This window comes from Aquarana catesbeiana, unplaced genomic scaffold, assembly GCF_042186555.1.
Source record: "Aquarana catesbeiana isolate 2022-GZ unplaced genomic scaffold, ASM4218655v1 unanchor211, whole genome shotgun sequence".
Taxonomy (NCBI): Eukaryota; Metazoa; Chordata; class Amphibia; order Anura; family Ranidae; genus Aquarana; species Aquarana catesbeiana.
The window spans coordinates 33,912-52,064 of NW_027362637.1; the positions used below are offsets into that span (position 1 = coordinate 33,912).

The window sequence follows — 18,153 nt, forward strand, 5'->3', positions numbered from 1 at the left end:
AATCACAGGCCACTCAGCAAGGCTCAGCAGGCACAAGCCCCACCCCTTGTTTCTGTCCTGGTCCTCGTTCTGCATCCATGAGAAGTACAAATTCGTAAACGGCAGCCACTATCACTACTTTGTGTCAGCCAGAGAATATGGGGGGAGGAGCCAGGGACCTGCAGACACAGGCCACGCCTATTATACAGCGGCGAGGCCGCGAGCTGATAGCAGAAATGAATGGGCGGAGCCTGCCAATCAGGTGCGAGCGCGTGGCCTGAGGGCGTTATCTTAGTGCGTCACTGAGGGAGGTTCAGTCAGCGATTAGCCAGCTAGGGGAGCGGAGCGATTCGCCTGTTCTCTGTCACGCCCACCTTGATGTCTTCCTAAAGCAACAGGTAAGAAGGCGGAGATTGTAAGGGGGGGAGGGAATTAGTGAGATAGGGGGCGGCGATTTACTGAAACTGAGTCGGACATTTTTAATAACCCACAATCCTTCTCCACACCTGACGCTGCGGAGGCGGATTTTAGTTCTACGCCGCTGTTGGGGGAGGTGCCAATAGACATCTCAGAAGAGGGGTGGAGTCGTGCAGAGACGCCCCAAGCTGTTGTCATGGTTACAGACGCCAGGTGAGTGGTGGAGGAGGTGGGCTCTCCTCTCTAGCTCCTCGCCTTCGCTCTCTGCTGAAATCTAGTCTCTGCCCCCGGCCATGCGTTACATTGAATGGGCGGATCGGGCACAAGGAGCAGCCCAGCTGCCTTGGACATGCGGCCCGCCTCCAATTTCAAGTCCCGCCCGTTAGTATTTGACAGACTACAGAAGCCGGCTGTACTGGCCAATCACAGGCCACTCAGTGCGCGCGGCACCTCAGGCACAGCGTGCCGGTTACCTAGCAACCAATGTCAACACATTCCACGCGTCCAATCTAAGCGCGCCCGCCTCCTCGATGACGATTGGCCCGCCCCCTTTAGTTACTACGTCACACGGCTCTCGTCTCAGAGGAGGGGAGACCTAAGATAGGACTGAGGAAATCTCGGAAATGATTGGGTGACGTGTAGTAGGTGGGTGGAGTCTGTGCCGTGTCCTCTGATGGAGGAGGTGAAGAAATATCCCGGAAATAATTGTGGGATATTCCAATGGGGACACTTCAATACCGGGCACTTATACACTTTCCTGCCCAGATCAATTTTCAGCTTTCAGCGTTGTCGCAGTTTGAATGACAATTGCGCGGTCATGCTACACTGTACCCAAACAAAATTTTTATCATTTTGTTCCCACAAATATAGCTTTCTTTTGGTGGTATTTGATCACCTCAGGGATTTTTATTTTCTGCTAAACAAACCATAAAGACTGAAAATTTTGAAAAAAAAAGTATTTTTTTTTTTGTTTCTGTTACAAAACTTTATAAATAAGTAATTTTTTTTTCCTCCTTCACTGATGGGGCGGCACTGATGGGCAGCAATGAGGTGTCACAGATGGGCACTAATAGGCAGCATGGATGGGCACCGATAGGTGGCACTGTAACACAAATAAATGGTACTGATGGATGCCAATCAGTGAGGCCCATTGTGGGCACTGATTGGCATCCCTGGTGGTCCAATGTGGGCATCCTCGGGGGGGGGGCTGCGCTGATAATCGATCAGCACAGACCCCCCCCTGTCAGAGGAGCAGTCCGATCGGCTCTCCTCTACTTGCGTCTGACAGACGCGAGCGAGGAAAAGCCAATCACCGGCTCTTCCTGTTTACCCTGTGATCAGCCGTGATTGGACACAGCTGATCACGTGGTAAAGAGTCTCCGTCAGAGACTCTTTACCTAGGTCGGTGTTGCGGGGTGTCAGACGTGTCCCCCAACAATGATCGCCCCGCAATGCACGCCCCCAGGGGCGCGCAGCGGCTTGATATCCTGAAAGACGTCTCGTGTCAGGATATTGAAACCACTTTGCCGCTGTCATTTTGCTATATGACGGTCGGCAAGTGGTTAAAGCGGAGTTTCACTCAAAAATGGAACTTCCGCTTTTCGGATTCCCCCCCTCCCCCTCCAGTGTCCACATTTGGCACCTTTCAGGGGAGAGGGGGAGCAGATACCTGTATAATCCAGGTATTTGCTCCCACTTCCGGGCATAGATCACTTCAGTATCCACGGTTATCTACACCATGTCCGGCCCCTCCTCCGTCCCCCCCGCTGTCTTCTGGGAGACACACAGGTCAGAGAAGACAGCAGGGACCAGTGAGAACGTGCAGCGTGACTCGCGCATGTGCAGTAGGGAACCAGGCTGTGAAGCCGCAAGGCTTCACTTTCTGATAACCTTACCGAAGATGCCGGTTCCTCCACCTGAGAGCCGAGGGACAGATCGACAGAGGACATCGCGGGTGCCCTGGACAGGTAAGTGTTCTAATAAAAGTCAGCAGCTGCAGTATTTGTAGCTGCTGACTTTTTAAATTCTTTTTTTTTTTGGCGGAACTCCGCTTTAGAACAGAAAGTGCAGCGCTAATAAAACATGAAAGATAGGGAATATAAAATGCGGGCTAAAAAAGACAGGATAAAGCACAATATGATCCACCACAGTGTATAAACAATCAGTCCATGATTCAGTCCACATATATCTTCAAAGTGTAGGAGACTGCATGCTGACACAAACGGTGATTCCAGGTGCCCACCACCACGATAACAAATGGCCTCTCACCTGATGTAGTGGACCCTTTGATTATAGAGGGTCACAAACGCCTTTTCCATAAATCAATAGGTTATGCAGCATGTCAATCAAGGACCGGGTACAGGACACGCCATATAAAATAAAAAGTGGCAAGAGGATAGTGCTCTCCGTATAATAAACTCTTTATTCAATAGTAAAAAGGTAACACTCACAAAGATAGTACTTGGTAAAAGCAGACAAACTTTCTTTAAGATCCTCCGATCTTCCGGACAGTGTAGCAGATGCGCAGTGGCCAGTGGAACTCCGCTTTAGGCCCGGTTCACACTTGTGCGATGCCAAACATCACACAGGCATCGCATGTAATTTGCAGCGCACTACCGTTCACATTACATGCGATGTCTGTGCGGTGCAATATCAGCCATACAGATAGTATGGCTGATATCGCACCGCATTCGGTGCAACACGCACACGACCCTTTTTTTGTTCGGACCAGAATCGGATCGCATGTGTGTTCACACGCATGCGATCCGATTCATGTCCGAACTGTCAGTTCGCAGTGCGATATGCAAGCTGGACTGGGGGTGTCGTTAACAATGTATTGACACTCCCCAGCGATTTGCATATGGCAGTGTGAACTGACATGCGAGTTGGTGCGATGCGGGAACCCCGCAGTGGATTCGCAGTGTTCTCGCATCGCACCAGTGTGAACCGGGACTTAAGGAGGCACTCTGATGGGTTCACCTGATTTAAGGAGGCACTCCAATGAAAACACCTGATTTAAGGTAATACCAAAGGTAACATTTTTTGGGGGGAAATAACAAACATGTTATACTTACCTGCTCTGTGTAATGGTTTTGCACAAAGCAGCCCCAATCCTCCTTCTCTCGATTTCCCCTCCAGCACTCCTGGCTCCTTCTCTTCTCCAAGTGCCCCATAACAAGCCGCTTGCTATGGGGATACTCATTTTTGCTCAATGCCAAGCCCTGCTCTGTGTGTCCATTAGACATACAGAGCACAGCTTTGCTCCCACCCTTACTGGCTGTGAGTGACAGCAGCAGGAGCCAATTGCTCCCAGTGCTGTGTCTGAGCCAATGAGAAGGGAGAGAGCCTCTGCTCTCAGCTACACAGCGCTGGATGGAGATCAGGGCTGGTGGAAGGATTCTTTCCCACACAAGTGAAGGTGCATTTTACTGCCCCCTTTATCCTGGCGCCCTAGGGTGGCTGTCCAGCTTTATCCTGGTGCCGGGCCTTCCTCTTCATGAGTCCTGTAATCTCATACATTTGTAAAGCATTTTACAAACATATACATGTGTACAGCGTTACTTACCGCCCAAATATGGACTTGGACGCACTCTTTATTTTTTGTACACTGTTGAACAGCAGAGAGAAATGACGATGGGCAGTACAGCACACACGATGTACAGCTACACACACAATGACATGCTGGGCACATCTGTCAGACCTGTGTGAATGAGGCACAATGCTATTAGAAGACATGAGTGCAGGAAAACACATTCCTTCCATGTACAGCATCCGCACCCCTGTAGTGTTTCCCCTGCATGTCCCAGCACAGACACTGCAATTAGCCACTTACCCACCAGAAGATTTACCCCCTTCATGACCAGGTCATTTTTGCAATACAGCACTGCGTTACATTACCTGACAATTGCGTGCATAAATAAACATTATGTCTTTTTTTTCCCCACAAAGAGAGCTTTCTTTTGGTGGTATTTGATCTCCTCTGCGTCTTTTATTTTTTGCGCTATTAACAGAAAAATCTGAAAAAAAAAAGTTTTACTTTCTGCTATGAAACACATCTTGTAAAATAAAAAATATAAAAAAATCTTATTTCTTTATACGTTTAGGCAAATATGTATTCTGCTACAAAATCACAAATTACAAAATCACATATTGATTGGTTTCCCTGAATGTTATCGCATCGACAAACCATGGTATGTACGCTGGAATTTGTATTTATTGATTTTATACTACTAATAGTGGCGATCAGCAACCTACTGTGGGACTGCAATATTGCGGCAGACAATCGGACACTAACTGACACGTTTGGCACTTTGTGGGAACCAGTGACACTAATACAGTGATCAGTAATAAGAAGCACTATCACTGTACTAATGATACTGTCTGGGAAGGGGTTAAAGATCTAGGGCGATTAAAGGATTAAATGTGTAGCTGACCAGTGTTTGTGTGTGTGTACAATGTGCTGCTTTCACTAAGGAATGTGCTGGATCTTATTCCATGAAAACAAAATTCAGCAAATCCTTGCTGACAGGACAGAGCTCTGCTTTGTTTACATAGATAGAGCTCCGTCCAGTGTGTCTCCTCGCCGATCAGTGGGTGCTGTCGGTCATCCTTTGGCCGGCACCCACTGATTGGCTTCTGCTGTGACTAATCACAGCAGAAGCAGTGTGCACACCCCTTAACCAGGAGAGCAGAATCGCATGCGTGCGTATATATATATATATATATATATATATATATATATACACACACACATATACACACACATATATATATATACACATACATACATATATATATATATATATATATATACATATACATACATACATACATACATACATACATACATACATACATACATACACATATATATATATACATACATATATACACACACACACACACACACGCGATTCTGCACAGTGCGGCCGCCCTGTAGCAGTAAAGCTAGAATGAACCAGTCGCCAAATGGTTAATGCAAAATAGTTCATTCCTCAGTCAGTTTTTATCTGCTGTGTCCCAATAGGCAGATTTCTTTTCACTTCCTGTCATGGAGACCCAACAGGTAGTGAAAGAAAATCTCCACATTAAGAGAAGTGTCATAGGTGTCCTATCAAAATATTTCCCCTCACCTCTATTTCCGGTGACAACCCATCACTTTCTGTTGCAGAGACAATGGTCATGGTGACCAATTGTGAGGGTGAAAGAGACTGCATCAGAAACCTTACAGGGGTTCTAACCCTTCCACACGCCATGCAAAACTAGAAATAAATGAGCTGTCAGTGCCCACGCAGCTGGTGTAGCGATCCAGAGGTTTGAAATCCCAGCTCTTCTCCCTCTTCTTTCCTGGATAGATCAGAGCCATTCTGATGGATAAAAACTGCTCTAATCCATCCTGGAAGTCCTACAGAAAGAAGAGGGAGAAGAGCTGGGATTTCATATCTCTGGACCACTACACCAGCTGTGCGGGCACTGACAGCTCAGCACCCACAAGGGTAAGTACAGTGGGGACCTGGGGAGGTGTAGAGTGTTAGTTCATTTTTGAAAATGTGAACTTTAATCACTTCAGCTCTGGAAGGTTTACCCCCCTTCATGACCAGGCCATTTTTTGCGATACGGCATAGCGTCACTTTAACTGACATTTGCACGGTCGTGCAACACTGTACCTAAATAACATGTATGTCGTCCCCCCCCCCCCCCCCCACAAATAGAGCTTTCTTTTGGTGGTCTTTGATCATTTCTGCGGTTTTTATTTTTTGCGCTATTAACAAAAAAAGACCAACAATTTTGGTGCACTCACACCGGTAATGTCCTGTATGGGGAGGCAGAGAGCTTCTCTGTACTCTTCACTGTACTGTGCCGACCCAGCTCCTGCTGTGCTGAGTGGGAGTTACGATGTACTTTTTCAACCAGGATGCCACGGCACCCGATTGAGAAAGGCTGGTCTAAGAAACCAGAAGCAACAAGTATTTTTTCATTTCCGGTTTTGCCGGATGCAAACAGGTCATTACTGGCTTGGGAAAGCATTAAATCAAACCGATCTTGGTGTGATCAGATGCTTTCAAAACGGTAGTAAACTTTTTGAAAAAAAAAAAAAAGTTTCCTCCTGCCAAGCAATATCATAATGTGCTAGTATGCACCACATACTAGCACTTTATGAAAGGCTTACCTTGAAACAAAGCCCTCCAGCGATGTGCTGTCACCACTGTAGAGGCTTCTATCTTTACCGGGTCTTCCTTCCGTGTTCACGAGCCGCAAAGACATCGTTCCTGCGCACACATGCGGGAGTCTCGGCTATGGCACACAGCTCTGAAGGAATGGCACCGGTATGCTGTTCCTTCAGAGTGCATGCGCTGGTGATGTCACCAGCCGATGCTTGCTAGAATATCTAGATATTCATTTTACCTACAGGTAAGCTTCATTATAAGCTTACCTGTAGGTAAAAATCAAAATGCAGAGTTTACTACCACTTTAAGGGCTGAAGAGAGATCTGGGGTCTAATAGATGTCTCAGTAAAGAGTAGCTGTCACTGCCCATGCTATCACAAGGAATGTTGTTGGATGTTGCTTGTGGATGGAACACTTCACACAACAACTGAGTGTAGATCGGTGTATACTAGATCCCAATGTCTGTGTCACACCTCACTCTCCACCACTGTGAGAATTCACCGCTCACCTCTCTTACAGACCCAAGAATTCTAGGTCTAAATCCCCCTTGAGCCCCCTTTTCATTATTCACACATATATATATGTAGCAGTAACTCACGGTGGAGCTGCTGGTTTAAGCGGGCCTGTTACATTCACTCTTACTGCCCTCTGTTTCACCGGCACCGGGTCTAGGGTTCCGTTGAGTTTACTTCTGGACGACACACGCACCAACACTGGAGTACGTTTTCAATGCTTTATTAAACAAACGACTTAGGAAATAGCAGGAAAGAGGTGGAAAGGAAACTTGCAGAAGAAACTCAAATATCCTCTTGTAGGGTTCTCTTGACAAATGTCCTGGTAGAATTCAAATACTATATGGAATGCGCTCCCCTTGTGGGACACACTCCTTGCTCGTCTGGATAGGCCTCTCTCACCGGTCTAGCAGACAGTACGCAGCACGAATCAAAGTCTCTGCCACAGACTTGTTTGGGAACAAAACCCGTACGATCCTCTGCCACAGGATGTATCAGATTTTCTGTAGTGAATGTCAGTCACAGTGCTTGAACCTTTAAGCCAACCCGACAACACTATGCTGTATAGTTGCTTTCAGATACGTCCTCCAACCGAGTCACCAGGCCCCTCCTATAGACCAGCACGCTGCGTGATCCCTCCAAGACGGGTCCTCCCCTGGGATCTCCTCGGTTGTCCAGCTTCGTCACACAGGATCGACAGCTCAGGACCATTCCTCGGCCGCGGTGGTAGGCCCCGGACAAGCCTCTGGACCCACCCCTGCGCCGCAGTATCGTGGGCCTCCGGAACGGAGGACCACGAGGTAGCTCCTTAACGCATAACTGTCGGCCAGGAGGGCCAGCAGGTGGCTGAAAAACAAACCCCAAAATATGGCGTCTGTCCCATAAATACCCTCGCCCAGAATGCAACTCGGAGGACCACCTCCACCGAGTTGTCTCCAGGACAGAAGAGCATCTATACACTTCAACACATTGCCTTTCCAACACTAACCAGTGGTAACAGCGACACCCACCGGTCAGCACGGAAACACACACCACGTCAGCCAAGCTGGAACAGAGGCAAACTCAACCTTCCTAACGCACAAATGACTACATTTACCTAACATGCGGTAGATTGCAAATCTACCAGCGCTACATATATATTGTGTATGTAATATTTTGTCATTATTTTTTAATAGATGTTGTAGGTACTAAAAAGTAGTACTACAACATATTATAAAAATGAATCTGGTTGGTGTGGAACACGCTGAGGCAGCGCAGGAGTTTTTCATTACACATATTAGCAAATCATTGCTTTTTTTTTAATGTAGATTTTACACAGTGTCACAACTTTTTGGAATTGGGGTTGTGTTATTATTATCTATGCTGCTTTCTATCTTCAGCGTGTTATATTGAAGCCCCACTCAGGAGTAAAATAACCTTTTTACCCCAGCCTCCTGGGATATGTCACACGTGCAAGGAGCCTGCAGAACCAGTCTTATTGCACCGCACAATCTCATGCATGCACAGCGGGGTGCCGGTTGAGATTGCTCAGGAAGTCACAGCAGACTCCCAAATTCCAAGATGGAGGTGCTGGGGACCCAAAGAACCGTCTGCTGAATGATAGCAGGGACTGGACAGTACCTCATTTTAAAAGGTCAACAGTTGCAATATTTGCTGCAGGGGACCATTTATTTATTTATTTTAGAAGTGAAGTTCCACTTTAAAGAAAGGAAATAAAAAAAAGTGTTACTTTTTTTTTTTATAAGTGAAAAAAAATGTAATATCACCCCATTGCAAACACTCAGCATAGGATGCATTTATGTGAAGTATCACTGTGACCGTCGGCGTGAGAGTAATAATTCCAGGGTCAAAATTCATAGATAGTTAATATGATAATAACTGTGAGCGCAAGGTACAGTGAAATATAAAACCGAATAATAGTAATAAAAAAATCACTAGTAGTCTGTATTGAAAGGGGGGTCATTAGACCATAAGCACAACAATAGTAGTCCAATAATAGAAATAATGGTGGGATGATGAGGACGGCTGCTGTCATCAGAGAGCTGGCTCTGTACACAGAAATAGAAGGGGAGAACAAAGGAAGCGCCACCTAAGTGCAGTATTAAAGGCTGGTTTTTAATGGCAAGGTATACATAAACACTCACAAGATGTAAGGAAGATACAGGCTCATCTGTATAAGTAGTCCCGAGGGCTCCTCGAGTCCGGAAAGGGTTCCTGGTGCGTGGTATGTTAATGGCAGGTCCACAGCACGTCCTGTGGCCACAGGAGAGGAGCCGGTGTTCTGCCGAGAAAGTTCCGCTCGGCGGATAAGTTCCCCCCTCTACCGCGCAGGCGCTGCGCCTGCGCAGTAGGATCCGGCGGAAATAGCCGAAAGGAATAGCTGAAAATCAGCTGCACACGGCGCCTGTAAGAGGGCCCCTCGCGGGCTTGCTTCGCTCGCCACGCTTCGGGCACGGCCTCGCTTCGCTCGGCTCTTTTAGATTCCCCCTCTAGGTCCACTTGGATGGTGGGAAAGGAACCTGGATCTAGGGCGCAGGCGCCGTGTACAGATGATTGAAGCGTTTGAGCTTCGGCTATCTCCGGCGGCTGACAGTAGTTGGTACTGCGCAGGCGCTGCGCCTGCGCAGTACAGGGGGGGAACTTATCCGCCAAGGGAACTTTCTCGGCAAGACACCGGAACCAGCGTGGAACGCACGGAAGCGACGTCACGGGTCACAGATCACATACGGAGGAGCTAGTCACAGGAAAGGAAAAGAGACTGGCAGCCTACGCGCTCGGAGCTTCAGCTCCTTCTATTGGCCTGGAATGGTATATATATATAAAGTTTTATATGTATTTTTCTTGTGTGTGTATATATGTATGTATATGGGCATATATGTACCTGTCATATATATTTTCTTACCCAATCGAATATTATTTTTCCATCATTTAATTTTCTAATCACGTTATATGTATAAGCTTATGCCACAATCCATGTCAAATCTATCAGGACGCAATAAACCACATTGTAATCACTTAGAGAAGATTTGTGGCTGTTCAGAGACCAGTCCACGCTGTGATTTGTTGTCCCACAGCACAGACATATAAATAGCACTATACCATTCCAGGCTCCGAGTGCATAGCCTGCCAGTCTCTTTTCCTTTCCTGTGACTAGCTCCTCCGTATGTGATCTGTGACCCGTGACGTCGCTTCCGTGCATTCCACGCTGGTTCCGGCTCCTCTCCTGTGGCCGCAGGACATGCTACGGACCGGCCATTAACATACCACGCACCAGGAACCCTTTCCGGACTCGAGGAGCCCTCGGGACTACTTATACAGATGAGCCTGTATCTTCCTTACGTCTTGTGAGTGTTTATGTATACCTTGCCATTAAAAATCAGATTCTAATATTGCACTTAGGTGGCGCTTCCTTTGTTCTTCCCTTCTATTTCAGTAATAAGAACTGGCTGCGGGAAGCTCTGGATCCTGGACATGGTAAGTTACTGATTTTTAAAATATAATTATATAGTATTTGTATCTGCTGATTTTTTTTTTTTTTTTTTTTTTTTACAGAAAACCCAACTGAAGTTCCTGTCTTGGTCACACAGCCCAGTCCTCCTATCTCCGCTCATGTCCAGACTTAAGGATGGGCTCAGCCATGTTCGGATATGAATCTGAACTCGCCTGGGTTATCTCACTGGGAAGCTCCCACTTATTGTAAGGGCAGGGGAGACTGATGTGAATTGGTGTAATATTTCTCTAGCTGGGAGCGGGACTGTCAGTGCTGTTTGGACTGAAGGGACCATCTGGCGTAGAGAGAGACTGTCATAGTTGCCAACATTGCAAAAAAAATATGAGGGACACTTTTTTGGCTGTAGGCGGAGCCGTACAATAATTAGGGGGCGGGGCATTCGTTTGTAGGCGTGGCTTAGCAAAAAATTATAAGTGCGACGCGCTAAGCGCGCCGAGGTGAAAAATGGGTGCGACTTACTCGAAAAGTGGGTGTGGCTTATGCGAAACGTGGGCGCGGCTTAAATGGGCGGGGCTCAAGAGGGTGTGGTTAGAGTCTGAGATGAATGAGGGATAGAGAGGGAAAGGGGGAGAAGGAAAGGGGGACAGGGGAATGACGGGACAGCAGCCCCAGATCCTACACAACAATAGAAATATGTGTATTCTAGAAAGTTTAACAATCAGCAGATAAAGATACTCCAAACGCCTGGTGTTAGCGCCTCAATCATCCTGGCACCATGGTTGTTATGGTGTCAGGGTGAATGAAGTGCAATTATTTCTATTATTACATTGTAATGTAAAATTAAATCATTCAACTCACCATAATGCAGAATCAGTGGGATCCCTGAGCGTGTCACTAGCCACGTCGCCTTCCACGGGCAGAGTCTGTCCTTGCATCAGGTGCCCCTGGCAGAGTCTGTCCTTGCATCAGGTGCCCCTGGCAGAGTCCGTCCTTGCATCAGGTGCCCCCGGCAGAGTCCGTCCTTGCATCAGGTGCCCCCGGCAGAGTCCGTCCTTGCATCAGGTGCTCCCGGCAGAGTCCGTCCTTGCATCAGGTGCCCCCGGCAGAGTCCGTCCTTGCATCAGGTGCCCCCAGCAGAGTCCGTCCTTGCATCAGGTGCCCCCAGCAGAGTCTGCATAGACCCCCTCAGTGCAGACCCCCTCCATCAGTGCAGACCCCCCCTCAGTGCAGACCCCCCTCAATGCAGACCCTCCTCAGTGCAGACACCCCCTATATTAGTGCAGCCCCCCCACTCAGTGCAGGAGCGGCCGGTGTTCTGCCGAGAAAGTTCCCCTTGGCAATGAAGGACCCCCTGTACTGCGCAGGCGCAGCGCTTGTGCAGTACGGGGCTGGGAAACTTTCGGCAAGACACGGCGACGGCGCTGTGTCTTCTGCTTGTTTCAGTGGAGAGGGGAGGGGCCGAGCAGCTAAAGAAGCCGCTTCATTGGCTGCACGGATCAAGCACCCTTCCTCTCTCCACTTACTCACACTAGGGGGAAGATCGAGCGGCGGCGGCCGCCGCCATTTTGCTGGAGCCAGCTGCTCCAAAAACAAAAAAAAAACAACATTCCCAATTTTCCTTATGGAAAATCCCAATTCGGGACAGCCTCCATCCGGGACGAGGGTCCCAAAATCGGGATTGTCCTGGGAAAATCGGGACTGTTGGCAACTATGGACTGTCACTGTAACTCAGGTATCGGTGAGGTGTCTATTATCTGTGCTGCTGCACACTGCTGTTAGTGTCACTGTGAGAGACAATTTCATGTGTAAATCAATTGTATTTACTATTGTAAATAAAATAAAAATAAAAAATCTACCTTAAATCACATCGCTAATTGCATTATGTACTTGTTTGTAGCCTAAATACTAAAATATGCGCTTAAAACTGTAATTTTGTAACTTTTGGAAATGCCAGTAAATTTTGGGTGTTGTGTCAGTAAATTTCAATCTGGTAGGTTGGCAACACTGCCTCTTAACATGCCCTGGCAACAGTCCTACAGCTGTCAGTCCTCAGGCTGAGTGTGCCAACCTTTACCAACCCTGTCTAGGAATATTTTATTAGCATAGCTGGTAGTAGATTGTCACATTCAGCCAGACTTTCTGCAATGTTGAAGTCATTTTATAGCTTCTTCATCCCACTTCTTCAGTTCTGGAGAAGGTATGATGGACTTTCAACATTACAGAACAAGTCCAGTTGAATGTGACTACTACCATCTATGCTATGACCTGGATACATAGGAACCTTCACAGACAGTAATCATGGAAGAATGTATTTATTATTACACCGCCACAGAACATACAGATGGATCTTGTATCAGACTTTATTAAAGGGGGGTTCCGGCCGCTATATATTTTTTTTTAAAAGTCAGCAGCTACAAACAGTGTAGCTGCTGACTTTTAATAAGGACACTTACCTGTCCAGCGAGCCCGCGATGTCGCCCCCCCAGGCCGATCCATCCATGGGATCGGCTGCCAGCGCCTCCATCTTAACGAAGGGAAACAGGCAGTGGAGCCTTGCGGCTTCACTGCCCGTTTCCTACTGCGCATGCGCGAGTCGCGCGGCGCTTTGTGAATGGCCCCGTTGCTTCCTGGGACACACACAGTTCCTAGAAGGCAACGGGGCCGCTCACCGAAGAGGAGGAAGCGGCAGATTAGGAAGACTGCCTAGCAACAAGGGTTTCAGGTAAGTTAACCACTTCAGCCCCGGAAGGATTTACCCCTTTCCTGACCAGAGCACTTTTTACAATTTGGCACTGCGTCGCTTTAACTGCTAATTGCGCAGTCATGCAATGCTGTACCCAAACGAAATTTGCGTCCTTTTCTTCCCACAAATAGCGCTTTCTTTTGATGGTATTTGATCACCTCTGTCGTTTTTATTTTTTGCGCTATACACGGAAAAAGACCAAAAATTTTGAAAAAAAATGATATTTTCTACTTTTTGTTCTAAAAAAAATCCAATAAACTCAATTTTAGTCATACATTTAGGCCAAAATGTATTCGGCCATATGTCTTTGGTAAAAAAAAAATGTCAATAAGTGTATATTTATTGGTTTGCGCAAAAGTTATAGCGCCTACAAACTAGGGTACATTTTCTGGAATTTACACAGCCTTTAATTTATGACTGCCTATGTTGTTTCTTGAGGTGCTAAAATGGCAGGGCAGTACAAAACCCCCACAAATGACCCCATTTTGGAAAGTAGACACCCCAAGGAAATTGCTGAGAGGCATGTTGAGCCCATTGAATATTCATTTTTTTTGTCCCAAGTGATTGAATAATGACAAAAAAAAAAAAAAAAAAATTACAAAAAGTTGTCACTAAATGATATATTGCTCACACAGGCCATGGGCATATGTGGAATTGCACCCCAAAATACATTTAGCTGCTTCTCCTGAGTATGGGGATACCACATGTGTGGGACTTTTTGGGAGCCTAGCCACGTACGGGGCCCCGAAAACCAATCACTGCCTTCAGGATTTCTAAGGGCGTAAATTTTTGATTTTACTCCTCACTACCTATCACAGTTTTGAAGGCCATAAAATGCCCAGATGGCATAACCCCCCCCCCCAAATGACCCCATTTTGGAAAGTAGACACCCCAATCTATTTGCTTTGAGGCATGTTGAGTCCATGGAATATTTTATATTTTGACACAAGTTGCGGGAAAGTGACACATTTTTTTTTTATTTTTATTTTTTGCACAAAGTTGTCACTAAATGATATATTGCTCACACAGGCCATGGGCATATGTGGAATTGCACCCCAAAATACATTTAGCTGCTTCTCCTGAGTATGGGGATGCCACATGTGTGGGACTTTTTAGGAGCCTAGCCGCGTACGGGGCCCCGAAAACCAATCACCGCCTTCAGGATTTTTAAGGGTGTAAATTTTTGATTTCACTCTTCACTGCCTATCACAGTTTCGGAGGCCATGGAATGCCCAGGTGGCACAACCCCCCCCCCAAATGACCCCATTTTGGAAAGTAGACACCCCAAGCTATTTGCTGAGAGGCATGATGAGTATTTTGCAGCTCTCATTTGTTTTTGAAAATGAAGAAAGACAAGAAAATTTTTTTTTTTTTTTCAATTTTCAAAACTTTGTGACAAAAAGTGAGGTCTGCAAAATACTCACTATACCGCTCAGCAAATAGCTTGGGGTGTCTACTTTCCAAAATGGGGTCATTTGGGTTTTTTCTTTTGCCACCTGGGCATTCCATGGCCTCCGAAACTGTGATAGGCAGTGAAGAGTGAAATAAAAAATTTACGCCCTTAGAAAGCCTGAAGGCGGTGCTTGGTTTTCGGGGTCCCGTGCGCGGCTAGGCTCCCAAAAAGTCCCACACATGTGGTATCCCCGTACTCAGGAGAAGCAACAGAATGTATTTTGGGGTGTAATTTCACATATTCCCATGGCATGTTTGAGCAATATATCATTTAGTGACAACTTTGTGCAAAAAAAAAAAAAAAATTGTCTCTTTCCCGCAACTTGTGTCACAATATAAAATATTCCATGGACTCGATATGCCTCTCAGCAAATAGCTTGGGGTGTCTACTTTCCAAAATGGGGTCATTTGGGGGGGGTTTGAACTGTCCTGGCATTTTATGCACAACATTTAGAAGCTTATGTCACACATCACCCACTCTTCTAACCACTTGAAGACAAAGCCCTTTCTGACACTTTTTGATTACATGAAAAAATTATTTTTTTTGCAAGAAAATTACTTTGAACCCCCACACATTATATATTTTTTAAAGCAAATGCCCTACAGATTAAAATGGTGGGTGTTTCATTTTTTTTTTCACACAGTATTTGTGCAGCGATTTTTCAAACGCATTTTTTGGGGAAAAAACACACTTTTTTAAAATTTTAATGCACTAAAACACACTATATTGCCCAAATGTTTGATGAAATAAAAAGGATGATCTTAGGCCGAGTACATGGATACCAAACATGACGTGCTTTAAAATTGCACACAAACGTGAAGTGGCGACAAACTAAATACATTTTTAAAAGCCTTTACAGGTTACCACTTTAGATTTACAGAGGAGGTCTACTGCTAAAATTACTGCCCTCGATCTGACCTTCGCGGTGATACCTCACATGCATGGTGCAATTGCTGTTTACATTTGACGCCAGACCGACGCTTGCGTTCGCCTTAGCGCGAGAGCAGGGGGGACAGGGGTGCTTTTTTTTTTTTTTTCTTTATTATTTTTTTGTTTTTATCTTATTTTTAAACTGTTCCTTTCATTTTTTTTTTTTTTAAATCATTTTTATTGTTATCTCAAGGAATGTAAATATCCCCTATGATAGCAATAGGTAGTGACAGGTACTCTTTTTTGAAAAAATTGGGGTCTATTAGACCCTAGATTTCTCCTCTGCCCTCAAAGCATCTGACCACACCAAGATCGGTGTGATAAAATGCTTTCCCAATTTCCCAATGGCGCTGTTTACATCCGGCGAAATCTAAGTCATAAAATGCTCGTAGCTTCCGGTTTCTTAGGCCATAGAGATGTTTGGAGCCACTCTGGTCTCTGATCAGCTCTATGGTCAGCTGGCTGAATCACTGGCTGCATTCTCAGGTTCCCTGGTGAGACAGGAGAGCCAGAGAAAAACACGGAAGACGGTGGGGGGGGGGGCATTCCATCCCTCCTGCTTGTAAAAGCAGTCTAGAGGCTAATTAGCCGCTAGGATTGCTTTTACATGAAAGCCGACTGCTGGCTGAAAAGAATGATACCAAGATGATACCTAAACCTGCAGGGATCATTCTGGTATAACCATTCAAAGTCGTGAATGGCGTACCTGAAGACAAAAAAATGGTTAACAATAAAGCACAGTAAACGGTAAAGTATAAAAAATTGCATACCTGAAAAGCAAACATGATAAAACATAATAACAATAAAACATTGCAGAATAGAATACAGTAAAAAAGAGCAGAACAATAGAGAGAATAGAGAGAGAGAGAACAATAAAACGACAACTATTTTTTTTTTATTTTTGTTTGTGTTTTTTTTTTTTTTTTTTGTAACTGTAACTTTTATAACTGTAACCGGTTCCAGCTTCGGGTCTCTCAAAATGCGATGGCATCTTGGGAGACCCTGTGAAAGTGTGCCTAGTCTGTGGAATGCTGTACCCTACGCTAATACTCAACTAGTGTATGGTAGCGTTCAAAACATTTACCAATGCAAAGACCAGGATTGTCAGGACAGGAGGGACAATAATAGCGGGTGTCACGCCTATATCCGCGCTTGCTGCAGACACAACATCTTTTTTGAGGAGGTTCGCTGGGTAGGGGTACTCGGGAGGACATAAAGAAAATGCATCTCATGCAGCCGACTGAATTTGGTTGGGGATGTGAATGGGGGAAGTACGGGTGCTGCAGAAGTGGTGGGTTCCCAATTAGGATTGGCGAATGCACCAGGAAGGACATTATGGGCACGACGGGCCTGTGTTTGTCTTTTTGGTGGCAGCGGGACACTACTTGTGCTTGCCACCTCACCAGCTTGAACTGCACTTATGGGACTCGCCACGTCACCAAGTGTTACTGCAGTGCTGGTTTGACTACGACCGGGGTGTACTAGGCCACTGGTGCTTGCCAGTTCACCAAAACGCTACCAAAAAAACTGTTAGCGATCGCAGGGATCAGGCCTGACTCTGCGAACGCTGCAGTTATACGTTTAGTGTTTTGTAAGTGACAGTGATCGATCGATACTGCACTTGGGTGGGCTGGGCTGGGCCGGGCGGAGGGGCAAAACGCAGGTGCTAGCAGGTATCTGGGCTGATCCCGCTAACACTGCGTTTTTGGGAACCCTAAACTGCTGGGGACGCTAGTATAGATCTGATCGGATCAGATATTGATCCGTACAGATACTATACCACTAAGGTAGGCGTATGCTGCGTGCGTGGGTGTTAGCGGTACTGGCGCTAATCTGACACTGCCTGGGGCGACGCATATCACCGCCGGGCGATCAGGGGGCTAAACCTTTATTCGGTAATAAACGGTGGGTGCCCTGACACTATAAAAAATAAACGAACTAATCAGCGTCAACTGTAACGGTTATACAGTGATCAGTGGTGAAAGGGTTAACTAGGGGGCAATCAAGGGGTTAAAACATTTATTAGATAGTATATGGGGGTCCCTGTCGCTATAAAACGCTGAAGGCGAACCTAAATATTTACGTCCCTAACTAGCGTCACCAGTGACACTAATACAGCGATCAGAAAAATGATCGCTTAGCGACACTGGCGACAGGGGGTGATCAAGGGGTTAAAACTTTATTGGGGGGGGTTAGGGGGGTATCCTAGACCTACAGGGGGCTAATACTAACTGCCCTACCACAGTAACTGTCACAAACTGACACCATGCAGTAATCAGAAAAAAAAAAAACACTGGGGTCAGTGTGACGGGGGGGGGGGGGGGGGGGGTGATTGGGGGGCGATCGGGGGGGGGGGAATCGGGGGTGTTATGTGTGCCTGGCATGTTCTACTGTGTGTGTGTGTTCACTCACTGTGAAGTCTTCTCTCCTCGGCGCCGGAACCGAAACTGCCGAGTCGAGGAGAGATGACATCACATCCTCTGCCTGTGTGTACCATACAC

The 18,153-nt window shown here is 46.3% G+C and overlaps 2 long non-coding RNA genes across 2 annotated transcripts in view; both read left to right on the top strand.

Annotated features, from left to right (window-relative positions):
* The window catches only part of LOC141121500 (uncharacterized), a 1,788,704-nt gene that overhangs the window by 33,911 nt on the left and 1,736,640 nt on the right, over positions 1 to 18,153 (top strand). The gene's annotated exons all lie outside the window — the stretch shown is intronic.
* On the top strand, positions 231 to 12,519 carry LOC141121517 (uncharacterized). Its single transcript, XR_012240581.1, has 3 exons — positions 231 to 377; positions 4,500 to 4,586; positions 10,628 to 12,519. It is a non-coding gene; the product is annotated as an uncharacterized lncRNA (long non-coding RNA).